This window comes from Gorilla gorilla, chromosome 1 (genome assembly GCF_029281585.2).
Source record: "Gorilla gorilla gorilla isolate KB3781 chromosome 1, NHGRI_mGorGor1-v2.1_pri, whole genome shotgun sequence".
NCBI classification, from domain to species: domain Eukaryota; kingdom Metazoa; phylum Chordata; class Mammalia; order Primates; family Hominidae; genus Gorilla; species Gorilla gorilla.
In genome coordinates, this window is record NC_073224.2 from 41,235,865 (window position 1) to 41,247,154 (window position 11,290).

At 43.5% G+C, this 11,290-nt stretch overlaps 1 pseudogene; it reads left to right on the forward strand.

The window, feature by feature from the left end:
- Positions 1–11,290, forward strand: part of LOC129531881 (uncharacterized) — a 45,197-nt pseudogene that overhangs the window by 29,930 nt on the left and 3,977 nt on the right.

Here is an 11,290-nt window from a genome sequence, read left to right on the forward strand (position 1 = left end):
CTGGACAACACAGCAAGATCTGCTCTTTACAAAAATATTTTTCAAAATTAAATAAATGTAGCTAGGCATGGTGATGTGTACTTGTAGTTTCAGCTACTCAGGAGGCTGAAGTGGGCAGATCTCTTGAGGTCAGGAGTTTGAGGCCAGCTTGGGCAACATAGCAAGACCCCTCACTCTACAAAAAAATTAAAAAAATAACCAGGCATGGTGACACGCAACTGTACTACCAGCTACTGGGGAGCTGAGGCAGGAACATGGCTTGAGCCCAGGAGGTCGAGGCTGCAGCGAGCTGTAAGTGCACAGCTGCACTCCAGTCTGGGTGACAGAGCAGGACCTGTCTCACAATACAAATAAAAATACAAGTAAAATAATATCTCAAGTCAGAGCCTTTTGGCTCTGCAGCCCTTGCAACACCTCAGCCGTGCAGTGGGGTTTGCGTCGCTGGGAATGAGGAGACCCCTGCCCGGTGTTGTTGCCTGACTAATCAGTGTTTTAAAACATATATTAATCGGGGTGGGCGCGGTGGCTCACACCTGTAATCCCAGCACTTAGGGAGACCCAGGTGGGTGGATCACCTGAGGTCAAGAGTTCAAGACCAGCCTTGCCAACATGGCGAAACTCCTTCTCTACTAAGAAAATACAATAATTAGCTGGACATGGTAGTGGGCGCCTGTAATCCCAGCTACTTGGGAGGCTGAGGTAGGAGAATCGCTTGAACCTGCGGGGCAGAGGTTGCAATGAGCTGAGATTGAGCCACTTCACTCCAGCCTGGGCAAAACAACAAGACTTTGTCTCAAAGAAAAAAAAAAAGTATTATATCAACATGTAATAGTTTTATTATTAATATGTAATGAATATTAAATATTTTTAAAATCTTATATCAACATGTAATGGCTTTAATATGTGATGAATAATATTTAAAAAACTGTGTCTTATTTTCTAGTTTTAATATAATTATCTACAGAAAGAAATAGTCTTAGAGATCTTCAATGAAGTTAAAAAAGGTAAAGGGATGTTAGACCCCAAAAGATTGAGAATTTCTAGTTTAGAAATATTCAGAGTAAGCCACATACAACTTGCTATTTGAACTATTTTTTTCTTTGTTTTTTATTTTAGGAGATGGGGTCTCACCCTGTCACCCAGGCTTGAGTACAGTAGTGCTATCACAGCTCACTGCAGCCTTGAACTCCTGGGCTAAGGATCCTCCTACCTGAGCCTCCTGAGTAGCTAGGACTGTAGGTATACATGACGATACTTGGCTAATTTTTAAATTGTTTTGTAGACATGGGGTCTCACTTTGTTGGCCAGGCTGGTGTCAAACTAATGGCCTCAAGTGACCCTTCCACCCCTGCCTCCCATCCTAGAGGTATGTGCCACCACAAGGAGCACTTGTTCAATTTTCTAAAGAAAAAATTTCTAAAGTAAGGCTGTGGGATGATGGCAGGAAGATAAAAGAAAAACAGAAGAATAAGTTAAAATGACTTATTCACACATATTCTTTTGACAGCAAGAACTTTTAGTATATACATTCCTTACAAACAAACAAATGGCAGATAAACAATGTTGTATAGGAACTTCAACACACCCTGTACAATATGCCCACTTTGCTGACATAAATTATGGAAATTTCGTGGTTTACTTGAGTGTCGCTACCAGTATTTTGCTTCTCTGATGATTTTTATCAACTTCCTCATCTGTTAACTTCTCTCCAAGGTATGTCATGTCACGACATACTGCCGCTGCACGAACATGGCCAGCGTCTTCCTATTAAACATGTAGAATGCTTTCCTAATTTCTCTTTTTACTCTGTCTTTGTGTTTTGCATTTTCCTTACTTTTATTGTCAGCAACTCCAGAAAGTCAGTCGTACTAATTTATCACGATTTGCTTTATTAATTTATACTTTGCTTATATGGAATTTTGCCCAACAGACCTCATTACAATTTCTAACCTGTTTTATTTTGTTTTTTTTTTTCTGAGACAGGGTCTCCCTCTGTTGTCCAAGGCTGGAGGGTAGTAGTGCTATCACAGCTGACTGCAGCCTCAACCTTCCAGGCTGAAGCGATCCTCCCATCTCAACCTCCCACGTGGCTGAGACTACAGGTGCTTGCCACTATGCTCAACTAATATTGGGAATTTTCGTATACGTGGATTCCAGAGGGGTGACAGCGAAACGTGAGTAGGCATGGATTTTGGTATATGCAGAGATGGGGGGCTGGAACTAATTCTGTATACTGAGGGACGGCGACTGTGTATGTTTTTACAATTACGCTGTAGGATACATACTGTTGCATAGCCTTGAAAATAATAATTTTTAATTGAGTGGAATAATAATAATAATATTGCTAAAAGTAGCAGCTGGCCAGGTGTGGTGGCTCACACTGGTAATCGCAACACTTTGGGAGGCTGAGGCAGGAGGATGGCTTGAGGCCAAGAGTTTGCGATAGGCCTTGGAAACAAAGGGGAAGTCACCATCGCTACAGAAAAATACATGAATTAGCCTAGTGTGGTGGCATGTTCCTGTAGCCCCAGCTACTTGGGAGGCTGAGGTGGGAGGATCACTTGAGCCCAGGGAGGCTGAGACTGCAGTGAGTCATGATCAGGCCTCTGCACTCCAGCCTGGGTGACAGAGTGAGACCCTGTCTCAAAACAACAAAAAAGTAGCAGCTAACATCAACTGACCTTTTATACCAGGTGCCTATTGATATCATAGTTTAATTTCTTAGAACTGTTTCTTATTTCACTTACCAACTCTGTCTTCAGTTACTCCCAGATTTTTACTGTGTTTGTGCAGATGACCTTTTGTTTAGATTGAATTGTCTCCCCAGAAGTAAGATTACTGTGAGACATGGTGAATGGACATTCTTATTACCCTTGATGTAAATTGACAGGGTTTTGGGTGCCTCCCAGCCTATAATCTTAGCACTTTGGGAGGCTAAGAGAGGAGGATTGCTTGAGGCCAAGAGTTGGAGGAGGCAGTATGGCAGTATGGTGAGACCCTGTCTCCATTATTTTAAAAAATTGACAAGCTTTACCTAACGGGAAGGCTTATACACAATTTAAACACCCCTCATGGTATAAGAAAGTGCCCATTTCACTGCACCTTTGCCAGCACAGGGTATTATAATTTAGTAAGTCATTTTTTGTTTGATTATTTTAAATAGATAAAAGACCTCATATTACTTTACTTGTCACATTTCAACATCTTTCCTTAGCTTATTAGCTCTATCTCTTTTCTGTCTGTAAATGGTTGTTGTTGTTTTGTTCTTTGAGACAGGGTCTTGCTCTGTCACCAGGCTGGATTGTAGTGGCATAATCATGCCTCGCTGCAGCCTTGACCTCCCAGGCTCAAACTTCAGCATTCCGAGTAGCTGGGACTACAAGTGTGCACCACCACTCCCAGCTAACTTTTTTCTTTTTTTTGGATAGAGACAGGGTCTCACTGTGTTGTCCAGACTGGTCTCTAGCTCCTGGCCTTAAGCAATCCTCCTGCATTAGCTTCTCAAATTGCTGGAATTTCAGGCATGAGCCACCATGCCTGGCCTGTGCTAGTCCTGTGTTCTCTAGAGTTCTCTTTACTTTGTGCTAGGCAATCTCTCATTATGCTGTTCACCTGTTATAATGAATAATTCTCCGTATTAAATTTTACCACTTTAAACTTTTGAGTGGTTTATGCTTCCTGATTGGACTCTGACTAATATGTTAGGAAGGGTCCCAGGAGATAGGCCCACACAGATGGGATTTGGGCATAGGTTTGGTTTCCCAGGGGGCAGTGCTGAGCTCTTTGCCAGTGGGAAATGGGATGCTGGTGATTTCCAGGAAGTGACCTCACAATGACTCAAGCTACCACTTACTGTTGATTGTGACGAAATGCCAGCTGAGGCACATGCCTTGGGAGCTAAGTGGTTGCTGCCCTTGACCACTATGAAGACTGGTGTGGGAAGGGTCGCTTTGGATGCACTTGAGCAGGGGTCCCCAACCCCTGAGCCATGGAGCCGTAAGGAGCCACACAGCAGGAGGTGAGTGGTGTCGAGTGAGGGAGTGAGGGAAGCTTCGTCTGTATTTACAGCCACTCCCCTTTGCTCACATTCCCGCCTGAGCTCCACCTTCTCAGATCAGCAGCAGCATTAGATTCTCATAGGAGAACGCACCCTGTTGTGAACCGTGCATGTGAGGGATCTAGGTTGCGCTGTCCTTATGAGAATCTAATACCTATTGATCTGTCACTTTCTCCCATCACGCTCAGGTGGGACTATCCAGTTGCAGGAAAACAAGCTTAACACGCCCACTGATTCTACATTATGGTGAGTTCTATAATTATTTTATTATGTATTACAGTGTTATAATGGAAATGAAGTGCCTAATAAATGTAAATGTGCTTAAATCTTTTGGCCCAGCCCCTACCTCCCGGCAGCCTCTCCAGGCCCAGAACTTTCTCCAGTCAGCCTCTACAGACCAAGCTCATGACTCACAATGGCCTATTTAGGCCCATACCCTACCTCACGGCAGTCTCTGCAGACGAGCCTACTGCCTCACAGCAGCCTCCACAGGCACAGCTCCATCGTTACAATGGCCTCTTTAGACCCAGCTCCTGCCTCCCAGCCTTCTCTCCAGGCCCTGAACTTTCTCCGTAAGTTCAGGTAGCTGGGACTGTAGGTATACATGACGATACTTGGCTAATTTTTAAATTGTTTTGTAGACATGGGGTCTTACTTTGTTGGCCAGGCTGGTGTCAAACTAACGGCCTCAAGTGACCCTTCCACCGCTGCCTCCCATCCTAGAGGTATGTGCTACCACAAGGAGCACTTGTTCAATTTTCTAAAGAAAAAATTTCTAAAGTAAGGCTGTGGGATGATGGCAGGAAGATAAAAGAAAAACAGAAGAATAAGTTAAAATGACTTATTCACACATATTCTTTTGACAGCAAGAAGAACTTTTAGTATATACATTCCTTACAAACAAACGGCAGATAAACAATGTTGTATAGGAACTTCAACACACCCTGTACAATATGCCCACTTTGCTGACATAAATTATGGAAATTTCGTGGTTTACTTGAGTGTCGCTACCAGTATTTTGCTTCTCTGATGATTTTTATCAACTTCCTCATCTGTTAACTTCTCTCCAAGGTATGTCATGTCACGACATACTGCCGCTGCACGAACATGGCCAGCGTCTTCCTATTAAACATGTAGAATGCTTTCCTAATTTCTCTTTTTACTCTGTCTTTGTGTTTTGCATTTTCCTTACTTTTATTGTCAGCAACTCCAGAAAGTCAGTCGTACTAATTTATCACGATTTGCTTTATTAATTTATACTTTGCTTATATGGAATTTTGCCCAACAGACCTCATTACAATTTCTAACCTGTTTTATTTTGTTTTTTTTTTTCTGAGACAGGGTCTCCCTCTGTTGTCCAAGGCTGGAGGGTAGTAGTGCTATCACAGCTGACTGCAGCCTCAACCTTCCAGGCTGAAGCGATCCTCCCATCTCAACCTCCCACGTGGCTGAGACTACAGGTGCTTGCCACTATGCTCAACTAATATTGGGAATTTTCGTATACGTGGATTCCAGAGGGGTGACAGCGAAACGTGAGTAGGCATGGATTTTGGTATATGCAGAGATGGGGGGCTGGAACTAATTCTGTATACTGAGGGACGGCGACTGTGTATGTTTTTACAATTACGCTGTAGGATACATACTGTTGCATAGCCTTGAAAATAATAATTTTTAATTGAGTGGAATAATAATAATAATATTGCTAAAAGTAGCAGCTGGCCAGGTGTGGTGGCTCACACTGGTAATCGCAACACTTTGGGAGGCTGAGGCAGGAGGATGGCTTGAGGCCAAGAGTTTGCGATAGGCCTTGGAAACAAAGGGGAAGTCACCATCGCTACAGAAAAATACATGAATTAGCCTAGTGTGGTGGCATGTTCCTGTAGCCCCAGCTACTTGGGAGGCTGAGGTGGGAGGATCACTTGAGCCCAGGGAGGCTGAGACTGCAGTGAGTCATGATCAGGCCTCTGCACTCCAGCCTGGGTGACAGAGTGTGAGACCCTGTCTCAAAACAACAAAAAAGTAGCAGCTAACATCAACTGACCTTTTATACCAGGTGCCTATTGATATCATAGTTTAATTTCTTAGAACTGTTTCTTATTTCACTTACCAACTCTGTCTTCAGTTACTCCCAGATTTTTACTGTGTTTGTGCAGATGACCTTTTGTTTAGATTGAATTGTCTCCCCAGAAGTAAGATTACTGTGAGACATGGTGAATGGACATTCTTATTACCCTTGATGTAAATTGACAGGGTTTTGGGTGCCTCCCAGCCTATAATCTTAGCACTTTGGGAGGCTAAGAGAGGAGGATTGCTTGAGGCCAAGAGTTGGAGGAGGCAGTATGGCAGTATGGTGAGACCTTGTCTCCATTATTTTAAAAAATTGACAAGCTTTACCTAACGGGAAGGCTTATACACAATTTAAACACCCCTCATGGTATAAGAAAGTGCCCATTTCACTGCACCTTTGCCAGCACAGGGTATTATAATTTAGTAAGTCATTTTTTGTTTGATTATTTTAAATAGATAAAAGACCTCATATTACTTTACTTGTCACATTTCAACATCTTTCCTTAGCTTATTAGCTCTATCTCTTTTCTGTCTGTAAATGGTTGTTGTTGTTTTGTTCTTTGAGACAGGGTCTTGCTCTGTCACCAGGCTGGAGTGTAGTGGCATAATCATGCCTCGCTGCAGCCTTGACCTCCCAGGCTCAAACTTCAGCATTCCGAGTAGCTGGGACTACAAGTGTGCACCACCACTCCCAGCTAACTTTTTTCTTTTTTTTGGATAGAGACAGGGTCTCACTGTGTTGTCCAGACTGGTCTCTAGCTCCTGGCCTTAAGCAATCCTCCTGCATTAGCTTCTCAAATTGCTGGAATTTCAGGCATGAGCCACCATGCCTGGCCTGTGCTAGTCCTGTGTTCTCTAGAGTTCTCTTTACTTTGTGCTAGGCAATCTCTCATTATGCTGTTCACCTGTTATAATGAATAATTCTCCATATTAAATTTTACCACTTTAAACTTTTGAGTGGTTTATGCTTCCTGATTGGACTCTGACTAATATGTTAGGAAGGGTCCCAGGAGATAGGCCCACACAGATGGGATTTGGGCATAGGTTTGGTTTCCCAGGGGGCAGTGCTGAGCTCTTTGCCAGTGGGAAATGGGATGCTGGTGATTTCCAGGAAGTGACCTCACAATGACTCAAGCTACCACTTACTGTTGATTGTGACGAAATGCCAGCTGAGGCACATGCCTTGGGAGCTAAGTGGTTGCTGCCCTTGACCACTATGAAGACTGGTGTGGGAAGGGTCGCTTTGGATGCACTTGAGCAGGGGTCCCCAACCCCTGAGCCATGGAGCCGTAAGGAGCCACACAGCAGGAGGTGAGTGGTGTCGAGTGAGGGAGTGAGGGAAGCTTCGTCTGTATTTACAGCCACTCCCCTTTGCTCACATTCCCGCCTGAGCTCCACCTTCTCAGATCAGCAGCAGCATTAGATTCTCATAGGAGAACGCACCCTGTTGTGAACCGTGCATGTGAGGGATCTAGGTTGCGCTGTCCTTATGAGAATCGAATACCTATTGATCTGTCACTTTCTCCCATCACGCTCAGGTAGGACTATCCAGTTGCAGGAAAACAAGCTTAACACGCCCACTGATTCTACATTATGGTGAGTTCTATAATTATTTTATTATGTATTACAGTGTTATAATGGAAATGAAGTGCCTAATAAATGTAAATGTGCTTAAATCTTTTGGCCCAGCCCCTACCTCCCGGCAGCCTCTCCAGGCCCAGAACTTTCTCCAGTCAGCCTCTACAGACCAAGCTCATGACTCACAATGGCCTATTTAGGCCCATACCCTACCTCACGGCAGTCTCTGCAGACGAGCCTACTGCCTCACAGCAGCCTCCACAGGCACAGCTCCATCGTTACAATGGCCTCTTTAGACCCAGCTCCTGCCTCCCAGCCTTCTCTCCAGGCCCTGAACTTTCTCCGTAAGTTCAGGTAGCTGGGACTGTAGGTATACATGACGATACTTGGCTAATTTTTAAATTGTTTTGTAGACATGGGGTCTTACTTTGTTGGCCAGGCTGGTGTCAAACTAACGGCCTCAAGTGACCCTTCCACCGCTGCCTCCCATCCTAGAGGTATGTGCTACCACAAGGAGCACTTGTTCAATTTTCTAAAGAAAAAATTTCTAAAGTAAGGCTGTGGGATGATGGCAGGAAGATAAAAGAAAAACAGAAGAATAAGTTAAAATGACTTATTCACACATATTCTTTTGACAGCAAGAAGAACTTTTAGTATATACATTCCTTACAAACAAACGGCAGATAAACAATGTTGTATAGGAACTTCAACACACCCTGTACAATATGCCCACTTTGCTGACATAAATTATGGAAATTTCGTGGTTTACTTGAGTGTCGCTACCAGTATTTTGCTTCTCTGATGATTTTTATCAACTTCCTCATCTGTTAACTTCTCTCCAAGGTATGTCATGTCACGACATACTGCCGCTGCACGAACATGGCCAGCGTCTTCCTATTAAACATGTAGAATGCTTTCCTAATTTCTCTTTTTACTCTGTCTTTGTGTTTTGCATTTTCCTTACTTTTATTGTCAGCAACTCCAGAAAGTCAGTCGTACTAATTTATCACGATTTGCTTTATTAATTTATACTTTGCTTATATGGAATTTTGCCCAACAGACCTCATTACAATTTCTAACCTGTTTTATTTTGTTTTTTTTTTTCTGAGACAGGGTCTCCCTCTGTTGTCCAAGGCTGGAGGGTAGTAGTGCTATCACAGCTGACTGCAGCCTCAACCTTCCAGGCTGAAGCGATCCTCCCATCTCAACCTCCCACGTGGCTGAGACTACAGGTGCTTGCCACTATGCTCAACTAATATTGGGAATTTTCGTATACGTGGATTCCAGAGGGGTGACAGCGAAACGTGAGTAGGCATGGATTTTGGTATATGCAGAGATGGGGGGCTGGAACTAATTCTGTATACTGAGGGACGGCGACTGTGTATGTTTTTACAATTACGCTGTAGGATACATACTGTTGCATAGCCTTGAAAATAATAATTTTTAATTGAGTGGAATAATAATAATAATATTGCTAAAAGTAGCAGCTGGCCAGGTGTGGCTCACACTGGTAATCGCAACACTTTGGGAGGCTGAGGCAGGAGGATGGCTTGAGGCCAAGAGTTTGCGATAGGCCTTGGAAACAAAGGGGAAGTCACCATCGCTACAGAAAAATACATGAATTAGCCTAGTGTGGTGGCATGTTCCTGTAGCCCCAGCTACTTGGGAGGCTGAGGTGGGAGGATCACTTGAGCCCAGGGAGGCTGAGACTGCAGTGAGTCATGATCAGGCCTCTGCACTCCAGCCTGGGTGACAGAGTGAGACCCTGTCTCAAAACAACAAAAAAGTAGCAGCTAACATCAACTGACCTTTTATACCAGGTGCCTATTGATATCATAGTTTAATTTCTTAGAACTGTTTCTTATTTCACTTACCAACTCTGTCTTCAGTTACTCCCAGATTTTTACTGTGTTTGTGCAGATGACCTTTTGTTTAGATTGAATTGTCTCCCCAGAAGTAAGATTACTGTGAGACATGGTGAATGGACATTCTTATTACCCTTGATGTAAATTGACAGGGTTTTGGGTGCCTCCCAGCCTATAATCTTAGCACTTTGGGAGGCTAAGAGAGGAGGATTGCTTGAGGCCAAGAGTTGGAGGAGGCAGTATGGCAGTATGGTGAGACCCTGTCTCCATTATTTTAAAAAATTGACAAGCTTTACCTAACGGGAAGGCTTATACACAATTTAAACACCCCTCATGGTATAAGAAAGTGCCCATTTCACTGCACCTTTGCCAGCACAGGGTATTATAATTTAGTAAGTCATTTTTTGTTTGATTATTTTAAATAGATAAAAGACCTCATATTACTTTACTTGTCACATTTCAACATCTTTCCTTAGCTTATTAGCTCTATCTCTTTTCTGTCTGTAAATGGTTGTTGTTGTTTTGTTCTTTGAGACAGGGTCTTGCTCTGTCACCAGGCTGGAGTGTAGTGGCATAATCATGCCTCGCTGCAGCCTTGACCTCCCAGGCTCAAACTTCAGCATTCCGAGTAGCTGGGACTACAAGTGTGCACCACCACTCCCAGCTAACTTTTTTCTTTTTTTTGGATAGAGACAGGGTCTCACTGTGTTGTCCAGACTGGTCTCTAGCTCCTGGCCTTAAGCAATCCTCCTGCATTAGCTTCTCAAATTGCTGGAATTTCAGGCATGAGCCACCATGCCTGGCCTGGGCTAGTCCTGTATTCTCTAGAGTTCTCTTTACTTTGTGCTAGCCAATCTCTCATTATGCTGTTCACCTGTTACAATGAATAATTCTCCGTATTAAATTTTACCACTTTAAACTTTTGAGTGGTTTATGCTTCCTGATTGGACTCTGACTAATATGTTAGGAAGGGTCCCGGGAGATAAACCCACACAGATGGGATTGGGGCATAGGTTTGGTTTCCCAGGGGGCAGTGCTGAGCTCTTTGCCAGTGGGAAATGGGATGCTGGTGATTTCCAGGAAGTGACCTCACAATGACTCAAGCTACCACTTACTGTTGATTGTGACGAAATGCCAGCTGAGGCACATGCCTTGGGAGCTAAGTGGTTGCTGCCCTTGACCACTATGAAGACTGGTGTGGGAAGGGTCGCTTTGGATGCACTTGAGCAGGGGTCCCCAACCCCTGAGCCATGGAGCCGTAAGGAGCCACACAGCAGGAGGTGAGTGGTGTCCAGTGAGGGAGTGAGGGAAGCTTCGTCTGTATTTACAGCCACTCTCCTTTGCTCACATTCCCGCCTGAGCTCCACCTTCTCAGATCAGCAGCAGCATTAGATTCTCATAGGAGAATGCACCCTGTTGTGAACCGTGCATGTGAGGGATCTAGGTTGCGCTGTCCTTATGAGAATCTAATACCTATTGATCTGTCACTTTCTCCCATCACGCTCAGGTGGGACCATCCAGTTGCAGGAAAACAAGCTTAACACGCCCACTGATTCTACATTATGGTGAGTTCTATAATTATTTTATTATATATTGGATATATAATATATATTTATTATATATATTAATATGTTAAATATATTAATATATTAAATATTATTATATATTGTAATAATGGAAGTAAAGTGCCTAATAAATGTAAATGTGCTTAAATCTTTTGGCC